This window comes from Crinia signifera, chromosome 11 (genome assembly GCF_055691185.1).
Source record: "Crinia signifera chromosome 11, ASM5569118v1, whole genome shotgun sequence".
NCBI lineage: Eukaryota > Metazoa > Chordata > Amphibia > Anura > Myobatrachidae > Crinia > Crinia signifera.
This window is the reverse complement of record NC_139227.1, coordinates 78,180,304-78,194,944: the sequence shown is the minus strand read 5'-3', so window position 1 is coordinate 78,194,944 and position 14,641 is coordinate 78,180,304. Positions and strand designations below refer to the sequence as shown.

Below are 14,641 nucleotides of genomic sequence, written 5' to 3'. Positions count from 1 at the left end.
GAGCTATGAAGCCTTACATGAGACTGTATGTTTGAAAAAAAATCATGCATTTGTGGGGTTTCAAAGAAATCAAATTTGAAATTTAATTTTGGATTTTAATTTGTAGCTCCTTGACCCAATGGACACTGTTTACAAATGACTGATTCTGAATCATTTTCAATCTCCATGCTAAATGCACACATTGAACTTGAAATAGATCTTCTCACTTGAGACTTGAGAAGACCACTGTATATACTGTCATGCAAATTAAGATCACTGTACATACCGTCATGCAAATTAAGTTTTAGTAGATGTAACAATAAACAACTGGTAGGCCCCAGTAAGATTTGATCTCACGACCCCTGGTTTACAAGACCAGTGCTCTAACCCCTGAGCTATGAAGCCTTACATGAGAATGTATGTTTAAAAAAAATTCATGCATTTGTGGGGTTTCAAAGAAATCAAATTTGAAATTTAATTTTGGATTTTAAATTGTAGCTCCTTGACCCAATGGACACTGTTTACAAATGACTGATTCTGAATCATTTGCAATCTCCATGCTAAATGCACACATTAAACTTGAAATAGATCTTCTCACTTGAGACTTGAGAAGACCACTGTATATACTGTCATGCAAATTAAGATCACTGTACATACCGTCATGCAAATTAAGTTTTAGTAGATGTAACAATAAAGAACTGGTAGGCCCCAGTGAGATTTGAACTCACGACCCCTGGTTTACAAGACCAGTGCTCTAACCCCTGAGCTATGAAGCCTTACATGAGAATATATGTTTAAAAAAAATTCATGCATTTGTGGGGTTTCAAAGAAATCAAATTTGAAATTTAATTTTGGATTTTAAATTGTAGCTCCTTGACCCAATGGACACTGTTTACAAATGACTGATTCTGAATCATTTGCAATCTCCATGCTAAATGCACACATTGAACTTGAAATAGATCTTCTCACTTGAGACTTGAGAAGACCACTGTATATACTGTCATGCAAATTAAGATCACTGTACATACCGTCATGCAAATTAAGTTTTAGTAGATGTAACAATAAAGAACTGGTAGGCCCCAGTGAGATTTGAACTCACGACCCCTGGTTTACAAGACCAGTGCTCTAACCCCTGAGCTATGAAGCCTTACATGAGAATGTATGTTTAAAAAAAAATCATGCATTTGTGGGGTTTCAAAGAAATCAAATTTGAAATTTTATTTTGGATTTTAATTTGTAGCTCCTTGACCCAATGGACACTGTTTACAAATGACTGATTCTGAATCATTTGCAATCTCCATGCTAAATGCACACATTGAACTTGAAATAGATCTTCTCACTTGAGACTTGAGAAGACCACTGTATATACTGTCATGCAAATTAAGATCACTGTACATACTGTCATGCAAATTAAGTTTGAGTAGATGTAACAATAAAGAACTAGACCCAGTGAGATTTGAACTCACGACCCCTGGTTTACGAGACCAGTGCTCTAACCCCTGAGCTATGAAGCCTGACATGAGACTGTATGTTTAAAAAAAAATCATGCATTTGTGGGGTTTCAAAGAAATCAAATTTGAAATTTAATTTTTGATTTTAATTTGTAGCTCTTTGACCCAATGGACACTGTTTACAAATGGCCGATTCTGAATCATTTGCAATCTCCATGCTAAATGCACACATTGAACTTGAAATAGATCTTCTCACTTTAGACGACCACTGTATATACTGTCATGCAAATTAAGATCACTGTACATGCTGTCATGCAAATTAAGTTTTAGTAGATGTAACAATAAAGAACTGGTACGACCCCTGGTTTACAAGACCAGTGCTCTAACCCCTGAGCTATGAAGCCTTACATGAGAATGTATGTTTAAAACAAAATCATGCATTTGTGGGGTTTTAAAGAAATCAAATTTGAAATTTAATTTTGGATTTTAATTTGTAGCTCCTTGACCCAATGGACACTGTTTACAAATGACTGATTCTGAATCATTTGCAATCTCCGTGCTAAATGCACACATTGAACTTGAAATAGATCTTCTCACTTGAGACTTGAGAAGACCACTGTATATACTGTCATGCAAATTAAGATCACTGTACATGCTGTCATGCAAATTAAGTTTTTGTAAATGAAACAATAAAGAACTGGAAGGCCCAAGTGAGACTTGAACTCACGACCCCTGGTTTACGAGACCAGTGCTCTAACCCCTGAGCTATGGAGCCATGGAGGTGCATTAATTTCTAGACATATATGGTGTCTGTGTACTGGAGGAACATAATCAATTGCAAATTGTACATTTTTTGGCAATTCATGCCAATGTACACTTTTTTCAAATGAAACTCTATGATATATTTCCAATGAGAGTGTTTAAGAAATATTATTATTCTGTATTTAGTGCCACAAGGGATCTGCGTTGTCAAATTACAGAGCACATAAACAAATTTGCAAAAAAACAAAACAGTAAAGAGTCTTGGAGGCATAAGTGGTAGAAAGTAAGCAATTGGCAGGAGTGGTAATAAGAAAATGTGGGAATTTAAAGGGAGATAAGGTCATAGATGTAAATGGGAGAGGAGAAAGTGAGAAAGGAGAACTAGAAGAGTCTGTAGTGCCATCAATATATAATGCAGTTGTGGAAGATGACGCAGTGTGGAGGGTGGTAAGATAATCAGGTCAGTCTTAGACGTGTTTAGTTTCACAAAGCGCTGGGACATCCAAGAAGAGATAGCTGATAGACTGGTGGAGATACGAGTGAGTAAAAGTCTGGGGATACAAGGTAGATTTGAGTATCAGCAGCAAAAAGATGATATTGTCAGTCAAAAAAGCTAATGAGCTCAACTAAAGAGGATGCATACAAAAAGAAAATGAGAGGACAAAGAAAAGAACCTTGCGGGAAACATACTATTAGTGGAAGAGGAGTGAGGTAGAGTCCTGAGAGGAGACAGATAGGCAATGGACAGATAGGTAGGAAGAGGTTGTAAACAATGAGCTCAAGGAGTTTGGATGCATAGCTATGCTTGGGGCATGCATAGAATTGGTTGAACAATAAAGATATGAGACATGCAATTGAAAACAGTCAGAAAAATAGAATGAACGTCTTAAGTGATGCTCCAAATTGACTATCAAAGTATGTGAACAAATTGAAATAGATCTCTTTACTTTCGACTTGATGAAACTACTTTACATATGGTCATGCAAATTAATTGTTAGTAGCTGTAACAATAAAGAACTGGTAGGCCCCAGTGAGATTTGAACTCACTCTAACCCCTGAGCTATGAAGCCTTACATGAGAATGTATGTTTAAAAAAAAATCATGCATTTGTGGGGTTTCAAAGAAATCAAATTTGAAATTTTATTTTAGATTTTAATTTGTAGCTCCTTGACCCAATGGACACTGTTTACAAATGACTGATTCTGAATCATTTGCAATCTCCATGCTAAATGCACACATTGAACTTGAAATAGATCTTCTCACTTGAGACTTGAGAAGACCACTGTATATACTGTCATGCAAATTAAGTTTGAGTAGATGTAACAATAAAGAACTGGTAGGCCCCAGTGAGATTTGAACTCACGACCCCTGGTTTACGAGACCAGTGCTCTAACCCCTGAGCTATGAAGCCTGACATGAGACTGTATGTTTAAAAAAAAATCATGCATTTGTTGGGTTTCAAAGAAATCAAATTTGAAATTTAATTTTGGATTTTAATTTGTAGCTCCTTGACCCAATGGACACTGTTTACAAATGACTGATTCTGAATCATTTGCAATCTCCATGCTAAATGCACACATTGAACTTGAAATAGATCTTCTCACTTGAGACTTGAGAAGACCACTGTATATACTGTCATGCAAATTAAGATCACTGTACATACCGTCATGCAAATTAAGTTTTAGTAGATGTAACAATAAAGAACTGGTAAGCCCCAGTGAGATTTGAACTCACGACCCCTGGTTTACAAGACCAGTGCTCTAACCCCTGAGCTATGAAGCCTTACATGAGAATGTATGTTTAAAAAAAATTCATGCATTTGTGGGGTTTCAAAGAAATCAAATTTGAAATTTAATTTTGGATTTTAATTTGTAGCTCCTTGACCCAATGGACACTGTTTACAAATGACTGATTCTGAATCATTTGCAATCTCCATGCTAAATGCACACATTGAACTTGAAATAGATCTTCTCACTTGAGACTTGAGAAGACCACTGTATATACTGTCATGCAAATTAAGATCACTGTACATACCGTCATGCAAATTAAGTTTTAGTAGATGTAACAATAAACAACTGGTAGGCCCCAGCGAGATTTGATCTCACGACCCCTGGTTTACGAGACCAGTGCTCTAACCCCTGAGCTATGAAGCCTTACATGAGAATGTATGTTTAAAAAAAATTCATGCATTTGTGGGGTTTCAAAGAAATCAAATTTGAAATTTAATTTTGGATTTTAAATTGTAGCTCCTTGACCCAATGGACACTGTTTACAAATGACTGATTCTGAATCATTTGCAATCTCCATGCTAAATGCACACATTGAACTTGAAATAGATCTTCTCACTTGAGACTTGAGAAGACCACTGTATATACTGTCATGCAAATTAAGATCACTGTACATACTGTCATGCAAATTAAGTTTTAGTAGATGTAACAATAAAGAACTGGTAGGCCCCAGTGAGATTTGAACTCACGACCCCTGGTTTACAAGACCAGCGCTCTAACCCCTGAGCTATGAAGCCTTACATGAGAATGTACGTTTCAAAAAAATTCATGCATTTGTGAAGTTTCAAAGAAATCAAATTCGAAATTTAATTTTGGATTTTAAATTGTAGCGCCTTGACCCAATGGACACTGTTTACAAATGACTGATTCTGAATCATTTGCAATCTCCATGCTAAATGCACACATTGAACTTGAAATAGATCTTCTCACTTGAGACTTGAGAAGACCACTGTATATACTGTCATGCAAATTAAGATCACTGTACATACCGTCATGCAAATTAAGTTTTAGTAGATGTAACAATAAAGAACTGGTAAGCCCCAGCGAGATTTGAACTCACGACCCCTGGTTTACAAGACCAGTGCTCTAACCCCTGAGCTATGAAGCCTTACATGAGAATGTATGTTTAAAAAAAATTCATGCATTTGTGGGGTTTCAAAGAAATCAAATTTGAAATTTAATTTTGGATTTTAAATTGTAGCTCCTTGACCCAATGGACACTGTTTACAAATGACTGATTCTGAATCATTTGCAATCTCCATGCTAAATGCACACATTGAACTTGAAATAGATCTTCTCACTTGAGACTTGAGAAGACCACTGTATATACTGTCATGCAAATTAAGATCACTGTACATACCGTCATGCAAATTAAGTTTTAGTAGATGTAACAATAAAGAACTGGTAGGCCCCAGTGAGATTTGAACTCACGACCCCTGGTTTACAAGACCAGTGCTCTAACCCCTGAGCTATGAAGCCTTACATGAGAATGTATGTTTAAAAAAAAATCATGCATTTGTGGGGTTTCAAAGAAATCAAATTTGAAATTTAATTTTGGATTTTAAATTGTAGCTCCTTGACCCAATGGACACTGTTTACAAATGACTGATTCTGAATCATTTGCAATCTCCATGCTAAATGCACACATTGAACTTGAAATAGATCTTCTCACTTGAGACTTGAGAAGACCACTGTATATACTGTCATGCAAATTAAGATCACTGTACATACCGTCATGCAAATTAAGTTTTAGTAGATGTAACAATAAAGAACTGGTAGGCCCCAGTGAGATTTGAACTCACGACCCCTGGTTTACAAGACCAGTGCTCTAACCCCTGAGCTATGAAGCCTTACATGAGAATGTATGTTTCAAAAAAATTCATGCATTTGTGGGGTTTCAAAGAAATCAAATTCGAAATTTAATTTTGGATTTTAAATTGTAGCTCCTTGACCCAATGGACACTGTTTACAAATGACTGATTCTGAATCATTTGCAATCTCCATGCTAAATGCACACATTGAACTTGAAATAGATCTTCTCACTTGAGACTTGAGAAGACCACTGTATATACTGTCATGCAAATTAAGATCACTGTACATACCGTCATGCAAATTAAGTTTTAGTAGATGTAACAATAAAGAACTGGTAGGCCCCAGTGAGATTTGAACTCACGACCCCTGGTTTACAAGACCAGTGCTCTAACCCCTGAGCTATGAAGCCTTACATGAGAATGTATGTTTAAAAAAAATTCATGCATTTGTGGGGTTTCAAAGAAATCAAATTTGAAATTTAATTTTGGATTTTAAATTGTAGCTCCTTGACCCAATGGACACTGTTTACAAATGACTGATTCTGAATCATTTGCAATCTCCATGCTAAATGCACACATTGAACTTGAAATAGATCTTCTCACTTGAGACTTGAGAAGACCACTGTATATACTGTCATGCAAATTAAGATCACTGTACATGCTGTCATGCAAATTAAGTTTTTGTAAATGAAACAATAAAGAACTGGAAGGCCCCAGTGAGACTTGAACTCACGACCCCTGGTTTACGAGACCAGTGCTCTAACCGCTGAGCTATGGAGCCATGGAGGTGCCTTAATTTCTAGACATATATGGTGTCTGTGTACTGGAGGAACATAATTAATTGCAAATTGTACATTTTTTGGCAATTCATGCCAATGTACACTTTTTTCAAATGAAACTCTATGATATATTTCCAATGAGAGTGTTTAAGAAATATTATTATTCTGTATTTAGTGCCACAAGTGATCTGCGTTGTCCAATTACAGAGCACATAAACAAATTTGCAAAAAACAAAACAGTAAAAAGTCTTGGAGGCATGAGTGGTAGAAAGTAAGCAATTGGCAGGAGTGGAAATGAGAAAATGTGGGAATTTAAAGGGAGATAAGGTCATAGATGTAAATGGGAGAGGAGAAAGTGAGAAAGGAGAACTAGAAGAGTCTGTAGTGCCATCAATATATAATGCAGTTGTGGAAGATGACGCAGTGTGGAGGGTGGTAAGATAATCAGGTCAGTCTTAGACGTGTTTAGTTTCACAAAGCGCTGGGACATCCAAGAAGAGATAGCTGATAGACTGGTGGAGATACGAGTGAGTAAAAGTCTGGGGAGACAAGGTAGATTTGAGTATTAGCAGCAAAAAGATGATATTGTCAGTCAAAAAAGCTAATGAGCTCAACTAAAGAGGATGCATACAAAAAGAAAAGGAGAGGACAAAGAAAAGAACCTTGCGGGAAACATACTATTAGTGGAAGAGGGGTGAGGTAGAGTCCTGAGAGGAGACAGATAGGCAATGGACAGATAGGTAGGAAGAGGTTGTAAACAATGAGCTCAAGGAGTTTGGATGCATAGCTATGCTTGGGGCATGCATAGAATTGGTTGAACAATAAAGATATGAGACATGCAGTTGAAAACAGTCAGAAAAATAGAATGAACGTCTTAAGTGATGCTCCAAATTGACTATCAAAGTATGTGAATAAATTGAAATAGATCTCTTTACTTTCGACTTGATGAAACTACTTTACATATGGTCATGCAAATTAATTTTTAGTAGCTGTAACAATAAAGAACTGGTAGGCCCCAGTGAGATTTGAACTCACTCTAACCCCTGAGCTATGAAGCCTTACATGAGAATGTATGTTTAAAAAAAAATCATGCATTTGTGGGGTTTCAAAGAAATCAAATTTGAAATTTAATTTTGGATTTTAAATTGTAGCTCCTTGACCCAATGGACACTGTTTACAAATGACTGATTCTGAATCATTTGCAATCTCCATGCTAAATGCACACATTGAACTTGAAATAGATCTTCTCACTTGAGAAGACCACTGTATATACTGTCATGCAAATTAAGATCACTGTACATACCGTCATGCAAATTAAGTTTTAGTAGATGTAACAATAAAGAACTGGTAGGCCCCAGTGAGATTTGAACTCACGACCTCTGGTTTACAAGACCAGTGCTCTAACCCCTGAGATATGAAGCCTTACATGAGAATGGATGTTTAAAAAAAAATCATGCATTTGTGGGGTTTCAAAGAAATCAAATTTGAAATTTAATTTTGGATTTTAATTTGTAGCTCCTTGACCCAATGGACACTGTTTACAAATGCTAAATGCACACATTGAACTTGAAATAGATCTTCTCACTTGAGAAGACCACTGTATATACTGTCATGCAAATTAAGATCACTGTACATACCGTCATGCAAATTAAGTTTTAGTAGATGTAACAATAAAGAACTGGTAGGCCCCAGTGAGATTTGAACTCATGACCTCTGGTTTACAAGACCAGTGCTCTAACCCCTGAGCTATGAAGCCTTACATGAGAATGTATATTTAAAAAAAAAATCATGCATTTGTGGGGTTTCAAAGAAATCAAATTTGAAATTTAATTTTGGATTTTCATTTGTAGCTCCTTGACCCAATGGACACTGTTTACAAATGACTGATTCTGAATCATTTGCAATCTCCATGCTAAATGCACACATTGAACTTGAAATAGATCTTCTCACTTGAGACTTGAGAAGACCACTGTATATACTGTCATGCAAATTAAGATCACTGTACATGCTGTCATGCAAATTAAGTTTTTGTAAAAGAAACAATAAAGAACTGGAAGGCCCCAGTGAGACTTGAACTCACGACCCCTGGTTTACGAGACCAGTGCTCTAACCCCTGAGCTATGGAGCCAAGGAGGTGCATTAATTTTTAGACATATATGGTGTCTGTGTACTGGAGGAACATAATCAATTGCAAATTGTAAATTTTTTGGCAATTCATGCCAATGTACACTTTTTTCAAATGAAACTCTATGATATATTTCCAATGATAGTGTTTAAGAAATATTATTATTCTGTATTTAGTGCCACAAGGGATCTGCGTTGTCCAATTACAGAGCACATAAACAAATTTGCAAAAAACAAAACAGTAAAGAGTCTTGGAGGCATGAGTGGTAGAAAGTAAGCAATTGGCAGGAGTGGTAATGAGAAAATGTGGGAATTTAAAGGGAGATAAGGTCATAGATGTAAATGGGAGAGGAGAAAGTGAGAAAGGAGAACTAGAAGAGTCTGTAGTGCCATCAAAATATAATGCAGTTGTGGAAGATGACGCAGTGTGGAGGGTGGTAAGATAATCAGGTCAGTCTTAGACGTGTTTAGTTTCACAAAGCGCTGGGACATCCAAGAAGAGATAGCTGATGGACTGGTGGAGATACGAGTGAGTAAAAGTCTGGGGAGACAAGGTAGATTTGAGTATCAGCAGCAAAAAGATGATATTGTCAGTCAAAAAAGCTAATGAGCTCAACTAAAGAGGATGCATACAAAAAGAAAAGGAAAGGACAAAGAAAAGAACCTTGCGGGAAACATACTATTAGTGGAAGAGGAGTGAGGTAGAGTCCTGAGAGGAGACAGATAAGCAATGGACAGATAGGTAGGAAGAGGTTGTAAACAATGAGCTCAAGGAGTTTGGATGCATAGCTATGCTTGGGGCATGCATAGAATTGGTTGAACAATAAAGATATGAGACATGCAATTGAAAACAGTCAGAAAAATAGAACGAACGTCTTAAGTGATGCTCCAAATTGACTATCAAAGTATGTGAACAAATTGAAATAGATCTCTTTACTTTCGACTTGATGAAACTACTTTACATATGGTCATGCAAATTAATTTTTAGTAGCTGTAACAATAAAGAACTGGTAGGCCCCAGTGAGATTTGAACTCACTCTAACCCCTGAGCTATGAAGCCTTACATGAGAATGTATGTTTAAAAAAAAATCATGCATTTGTGGGGTTTCAAAGAAATCAAATTTGAAATTTATTTTTTGATTTTAATTTGTAGCTCTTTGACCCAATGGACACTGTTTACAAATGGCCGATTCTGAATCATTTGCAATCTCCATGCTAAATGCACACATTGAACTTGAAATAGATCTTCTCACTTGAGACGACCACTGTATATACTGTCATGCAAATTAAGATCACTGTACATGCTGTCATGCAAATTAAGTTTTAGTCGATGTTTACAAGACCAGTGCTCTAACCCCTGAGCTATGAAGCCTTACATAAGAATGTATGTTTAAAAAAAAATCATGCATTTGTGGGGTTTCAAAGAAATCAAATTTGAAATTTAATTTTGGATTTTAATTTGTAGCTCCTTGACCCAATGGACACTGTTTACAAATGACTGATTCTGAATCATTTGCAATCTCCATGCTAAATGCACACATTGAACTTGAAATAGATCTTCTCACTTGAGACTTGAGAAGACCACTTCATGCAAATTAAGATCACTGTACATACTGTCATGCAAATTAAATTTTAGTAGATGTAACAATAAAGAACTGATAGGCCCCAGTGAGATTTGAACTCACGACCGCTGGTTAACAAGACCAGTGCTCTAACCCCTGAGCTATGAAGAATTACATGAGCATGTATGTTTAAAAAAAAATCATGCATTTGTGGGGTTTCAAAGAAATCAAATTTTAAATTTAATTTTGGATTTTAATTTGTAGCTCCTTGACCCAATGGACACTGTTTACAAATGACTGATTCTGAATCATTTGCAATCTCCATGCTAAATGCACACATTGAACTTGAAATAGATCTTCTCACTTGAGACTTGAGAAGACCACTGTATATACTGTCATGCAAATTAAGATCACTGTACATGCTGTCATGCAAATTAAGTTTTTGTAAATGAAACAATAAAGAACTGGCAGGCCTCAGTGAGATTTGAACTCACGACCCCTGGTTTACAAGACCAGTGCTCTAACCCCTGAGCTATGAAGCCTTACATGAGAATGTAAGTTTAAAAAAAAATCATGCATTTGTGGGGTTTCAAAGAAATCAAATTTGAAATTTAATTTTGGATTTTAATTTGTAGCTCCTTGACCCAATGGACACTATTTACAAATGACTGATTCTGAATCATTTGCAATCTCCATGCTAAATGCACACATTGAACTTGAAATAGATCTTCTCACTTGAGACTTGAGAAGACCACTTCATGCAAATTAAGATCACTGTACATACTGTCATGCAAATTAAATTTTAGTAGATGTAACAATAAAGAACTGATAGGCCCCAGTGAGATTTGAACTCACGACCGCTGGTTAACAAGACCAGTGCTCTAACCCCTGAGCTATGAAGAATTACATGAGCATGTATGTTTAAAAAAAAATCATGCATTTGTGGGGTTTCAAAGAAATCAAATTTTAAATTTAATTTTGGATTTTAATTTGTAGCTCCTTGACCCAATGGACACTGTTTACAAATGACTGATTCTGAATCATTTGCAATCTCCATGCTAAATGCACACATTGAACTTGAAATAGATCTTCTCACTTGAGACTTGAGAAGACCACTGTATATACTGTCATGCAAATTAAGATCACTGTACATGCTGTCATGCAAATTAAGTTTTTGTAAATGAAACAATAAAGAACTGGCAGGCCTCAGTGAGATTTGAACTCACGACCCCTGGTTTACAAGACCAGTGCTCTAACCCCTGAGCTATGAAGCCTTACATGAGAATGTAAGTTTAAAAAAAAATCATGCATTTGTGGGGTTTCAAAGAAATCAAATTTGAAATTTAATTTTGGATTTTAATTTGTAGCTCCTTGACCCAATGGACACTATTTACAAATGACTGATTCTGAATCATTTGCAATCTCCATGCTAAATGCACACATTGAACTTGAAATATATCTTCTCACTTGAGACTTGAGAAGACCACTGTATATACTGTCATGCAAATTAAGATCACTGTACATACTGTCATGCAAATTAAGTTTTTGTAAATGTAACAATAAAGAACTGGAAGGCCCATTGAGACTTGTACTCACAACCCCTGGTTTACGAGACCAGTGCTCTAACCCCTGAGCTATGGAGCCATGGAGGTGCCTTGATTTCTAGACATATATGGTGTCTGTGTACTGGAGGAACATAATCAATTGCAAATTGTACATTTTTTGGCAATTCATGCCAATGTACACTTTTTTCAAATGAAACTCTATGATATATTTCCAATGATAGTGTTTAAGAAATATTATTATTCTGTATTTAGTGCCACAAGGGATCTGCGTTGTCCAATTACAGAGCACATAAACAAATTTGCAAAAAACAAAACAGTAAAGAGTCTTGGAGGCATGAGTGGTAGAAAGTAAGCAATTGGCAGGAGTGGTAATGAGAAAATGTGGGAATTTAAAGGGAGATAAGGTCATAGATGTAAATGGGAGAGGAGAAAGTGAGGGCTTTGTAAATGAGTGTGAGAAGTTTGAATTGGATTCTGAAAGTGAAGGGGAGCCAGTGACATCCATGTAAGAAAGGGGAGGTGGGTGCAGTACATTTGAAAAGAAAAATGAGCCTGGCTGCAGCATTGAGATTACATTGGAGTGGAGATAGATATTTACCAGGGATTCCACATAGGAGGAGATTAAGGAAGTCCAGACACTAGATGACTAGTGATGATAAGGGTCTTAGTAGCATCCTGGGTGAGAAATGGTCTGATCCTGGAAATACTTTTGAGATAAAAATGTCAGGTTTGGCAAATGTGCTGAATGTGTGGTTTGACGGAGAATGAATAGTCAAGTATTACTATCACACAGCACACTTGGGAACTAGAAGAGTCTGTAGTGCCATCAATATATAATGCAGTTGTGGAAGATGACGCAGTGTGGAGGGTGGTAAGATAATCAGGTCAGAATTAGACGTGTTTAGTTTCACAAAGCGCTGGGACATCCAAGAAGAGATAGCTGATAGACTGGTGGAGATACGAGTGAGTAAAAGTCTGGGGAGACAAGGTAGATTTGAGTATCAGCAGAAAAAAGATGATATTGTCAGTCAAAAAAGCTAATGAGCTCAACTAAAGAGGATGCATACAAAAATAAAAGGAGAGGACAAAGAAAAGAACCTTGCGGGAAACATACTATTAGTGGAAGAGGGGTGAGGTAGAGTCCTGAGAGGAGACAGATAAGCAATGGACAGATAGGTAGGAAGAGGTTGTAAACAATGAGCTCAAGAAGTTTGGATGCATAGCTATGCTTGGGGCATGCATAGAATTGGTTGAACAATAAAGATATGAGACATGCAATTGAAAACAGTCAGAAAAATAGAATGAACGTCTTAAGTGATGCTCCAAATTGACTATCAAAGTATGTGAACAAATTGAAATAGATCTCTTTACTTTCGACTTGATGAAACTACTTTACATATGGTCATGCAAATTAAGTTTTAGTAGCTTTAACAATAAAGAACTGGTAGGCCCCAGTGAGATTTGAACTCACTCTAACCCCTGAGCTATGAAGCCTTACATGAGAATGTAAGTTTAAAAAAAAATCATGCATTTGTGGGGTTTCAAAGAAATCAAATTTGAAATTTAATTTTGGATTTTAATTTGTAGCTCCTTGACCCAATGGACACTATTTACAAATGACTGATTCTGAATCATTTGCAATCTCCATGCTAAATGCACACATTGAACTTGAAATATATCTTCTCACTTGAGACTTGAGAAGACCACTGTATATACTGTCATGCAAATTAAGATCACTGTACATACTGTCATGCAAATTAAGTTTTTGTAAATGTAACAATAAAGAACTGGAAGGCCCATTGAGACTTGTACTCACAACCCCTGGTTTACGAGACCAGTGCTCTAACCCCTGAGCTATGGAGCCATGGAGGTGCCTTGATTTCTAGACATATATGGTGTCTGTGTACTGGAGGAACATAATCAATTGCAAATTGTACATTTTTTGGCAATTCATGCCAATGTACACTTTTTTCAAATGAAACTCTATGATATATTTCCAATGATAGTGTTTAAGAAATATTATTATTCTGTATTTAGTGCCACAAGGGATCTGCGTTGTCCAATTACAGAGCACATAAACAAATTTGCAAAAAACAAAACAGTAAAGAGTCTTGGAGGCATGAGTGGTAGAAAGTAAGCAATTGGCAGGAGTGGTAATGAGAAAATGTGGGAATTTAAAGGGAGATAAGGTCATAGATGTAAATGGGAGAGGAGAAAGTGAGGGCTTTGTAAATGAGTGTGAGAAGTTTGAATTGGATTCTGAAAGTGAAGGGGAGCCAGTGACATCCATGTAAGAAAGGGGAGGTGGGTGCAGTACATTTGAAAAGAAAAATGAGCCTGGCTGCAGCATTGAGATTACATTGGAGTGGAGATAGATATTTACCAGGGATTCCACATAGGAGGAGATTAAGGAAGTCCAGACACTAGATGACTAGTGATGATAAGGGTCTTAGTAGCATCCTGGGTGAGAAATGGTCTGATCCTGGAAATACTTTTGAGATAAAAATGTCAGGTTTGGCAAATGTGCTGAATGTGTGGTTTGACGGAGAATGAATAGTCAAGTATTACTATCACACAGCACACTTGGGAACTAGAAGAGTCTGTAGTGCCATCAATATATAATGCAGTTGTGGAAGATGACGCAGTGTGGAGGGTGGTAAGATAATCAGGTCAGAATTAGACGTGTTTAGTTTCACAAAGCGCTGGGACATCCAAGAAGAGATAGCTGATAGACTGGTGGAGATACGAGTGAGTAAAAGTCTGGGGAGACAAGGTAGATTTGAGTATCAGCAGCAAAAAGATGATATTGTCAGTCAAAAAA

The 14,641-nt window shown here is 36.6% G+C and overlaps 19 non-coding genes across 19 annotated transcripts; all 19 read right to left on the bottom strand.

Moving 5' to 3' along the window:
• Positions 1 to 311: 311 nt before the first annotated feature.
• TRNAT-UGU (transfer RNA threonine (anticodon UGU)) lies at positions 312 to 384 on the bottom strand. Its single transcript has one exon. It is a non-coding gene; the product is annotated as a tRNA-Thr (tRNA).
• A 298-nt stretch (positions 385 to 682) lies between these two features.
• On the bottom strand, positions 683 to 755 carry TRNAT-UGU (transfer RNA threonine (anticodon UGU)). The gene has a single exon. It is a non-coding gene; the product is annotated as a tRNA-Thr (tRNA).
• Positions 756 to 1,053: 298 nt separating this feature from the next.
• On the bottom strand, positions 1,054 to 1,126 carry TRNAT-UGU (transfer RNA threonine (anticodon UGU)). The gene has a single exon. It is a non-coding gene; the product is annotated as a tRNA-Thr (tRNA).
• Positions 1,127 to 1,420: 294 nt separating this feature from the next.
• Positions 1,421 to 1,494, bottom strand: TRNAT-CGU (transfer RNA threonine (anticodon CGU)). The gene has a single exon. It is a non-coding gene; the product is annotated as a tRNA-Thr (tRNA).
• A 638-nt stretch (positions 1,495 to 2,132) lies between these two features.
• Positions 2,133 to 2,205, bottom strand: TRNAT-CGU (transfer RNA threonine (anticodon CGU)). The gene has a single exon. It is a non-coding gene; the product is annotated as a tRNA-Thr (tRNA).
• A 1,325-nt stretch (positions 2,206 to 3,530) lies between these two features.
• On the bottom strand, positions 3,531 to 3,603 carry TRNAT-CGU (transfer RNA threonine (anticodon CGU)). Its single transcript has one exon. It is a non-coding gene; the product is annotated as a tRNA-Thr (tRNA).
• A 298-nt stretch (positions 3,604 to 3,901) lies between these two features.
• On the bottom strand, positions 3,902 to 3,974 carry TRNAT-UGU (transfer RNA threonine (anticodon UGU)). The gene has a single exon. It is a non-coding gene; the product is annotated as a tRNA-Thr (tRNA).
• A 298-nt stretch (positions 3,975 to 4,272) lies between these two features.
• On the bottom strand, positions 4,273 to 4,345 carry TRNAT-CGU (transfer RNA threonine (anticodon CGU)). The gene has a single exon. It is a non-coding gene; the product is annotated as a tRNA-Thr (tRNA).
• A 298-nt stretch (positions 4,346 to 4,643) lies between these two features.
• Positions 4,644 to 4,716, bottom strand: TRNAT-UGU (transfer RNA threonine (anticodon UGU)). Its single transcript has one exon. It is a non-coding gene; the product is annotated as a tRNA-Thr (tRNA).
• A 298-nt stretch (positions 4,717 to 5,014) lies between these two features.
• On the bottom strand, positions 5,015 to 5,087 carry TRNAT-UGU (transfer RNA threonine (anticodon UGU)). Its single transcript has one exon. It is a non-coding gene; the product is annotated as a tRNA-Thr (tRNA).
• A 298-nt stretch (positions 5,088 to 5,385) lies between these two features.
• TRNAT-UGU (transfer RNA threonine (anticodon UGU)) lies at positions 5,386 to 5,458 on the bottom strand. The gene has a single exon. It is a non-coding gene; the product is annotated as a tRNA-Thr (tRNA).
• Positions 5,459 to 5,756: 298 nt separating this feature from the next.
• On the bottom strand, positions 5,757 to 5,829 carry TRNAT-UGU (transfer RNA threonine (anticodon UGU)). Its single transcript has one exon. It is a non-coding gene; the product is annotated as a tRNA-Thr (tRNA).
• A 298-nt stretch (positions 5,830 to 6,127) lies between these two features.
• Positions 6,128 to 6,200, bottom strand: TRNAT-UGU (transfer RNA threonine (anticodon UGU)). Its single transcript has one exon. It is a non-coding gene; the product is annotated as a tRNA-Thr (tRNA).
• A 298-nt stretch (positions 6,201 to 6,498) lies between these two features.
• TRNAT-CGU (transfer RNA threonine (anticodon CGU)) lies at positions 6,499 to 6,571 on the bottom strand. Its single transcript has one exon. It is a non-coding gene; the product is annotated as a tRNA-Thr (tRNA).
• Positions 6,572 to 7,918: 1,347 nt separating this feature from the next.
• On the bottom strand, positions 7,919 to 7,991 carry TRNAT-UGU (transfer RNA threonine (anticodon UGU)). The gene has a single exon. It is a non-coding gene; the product is annotated as a tRNA-Thr (tRNA).
• A 261-nt stretch (positions 7,992 to 8,252) lies between these two features.
• Positions 8,253 to 8,325, bottom strand: TRNAT-UGU (transfer RNA threonine (anticodon UGU)). Its single transcript has one exon. It is a non-coding gene; the product is annotated as a tRNA-Thr (tRNA).
• A 299-nt stretch (positions 8,326 to 8,624) lies between these two features.
• Positions 8,625 to 8,697, bottom strand: TRNAT-CGU (transfer RNA threonine (anticodon CGU)). Its single transcript has one exon. It is a non-coding gene; the product is annotated as a tRNA-Thr (tRNA).
• A 2,027-nt stretch (positions 8,698 to 10,724) lies between these two features.
• Positions 10,725 to 10,797, bottom strand: TRNAT-UGU (transfer RNA threonine (anticodon UGU)). The gene has a single exon. It is a non-coding gene; the product is annotated as a tRNA-Thr (tRNA).
• A 659-nt stretch (positions 10,798 to 11,456) lies between these two features.
• On the bottom strand, positions 11,457 to 11,529 carry TRNAT-UGU (transfer RNA threonine (anticodon UGU)). Its single transcript has one exon. It is a non-coding gene; the product is annotated as a tRNA-Thr (tRNA).
• Between the last annotated feature and the right edge of the window lie 3,112 nt (positions 11,530 to 14,641).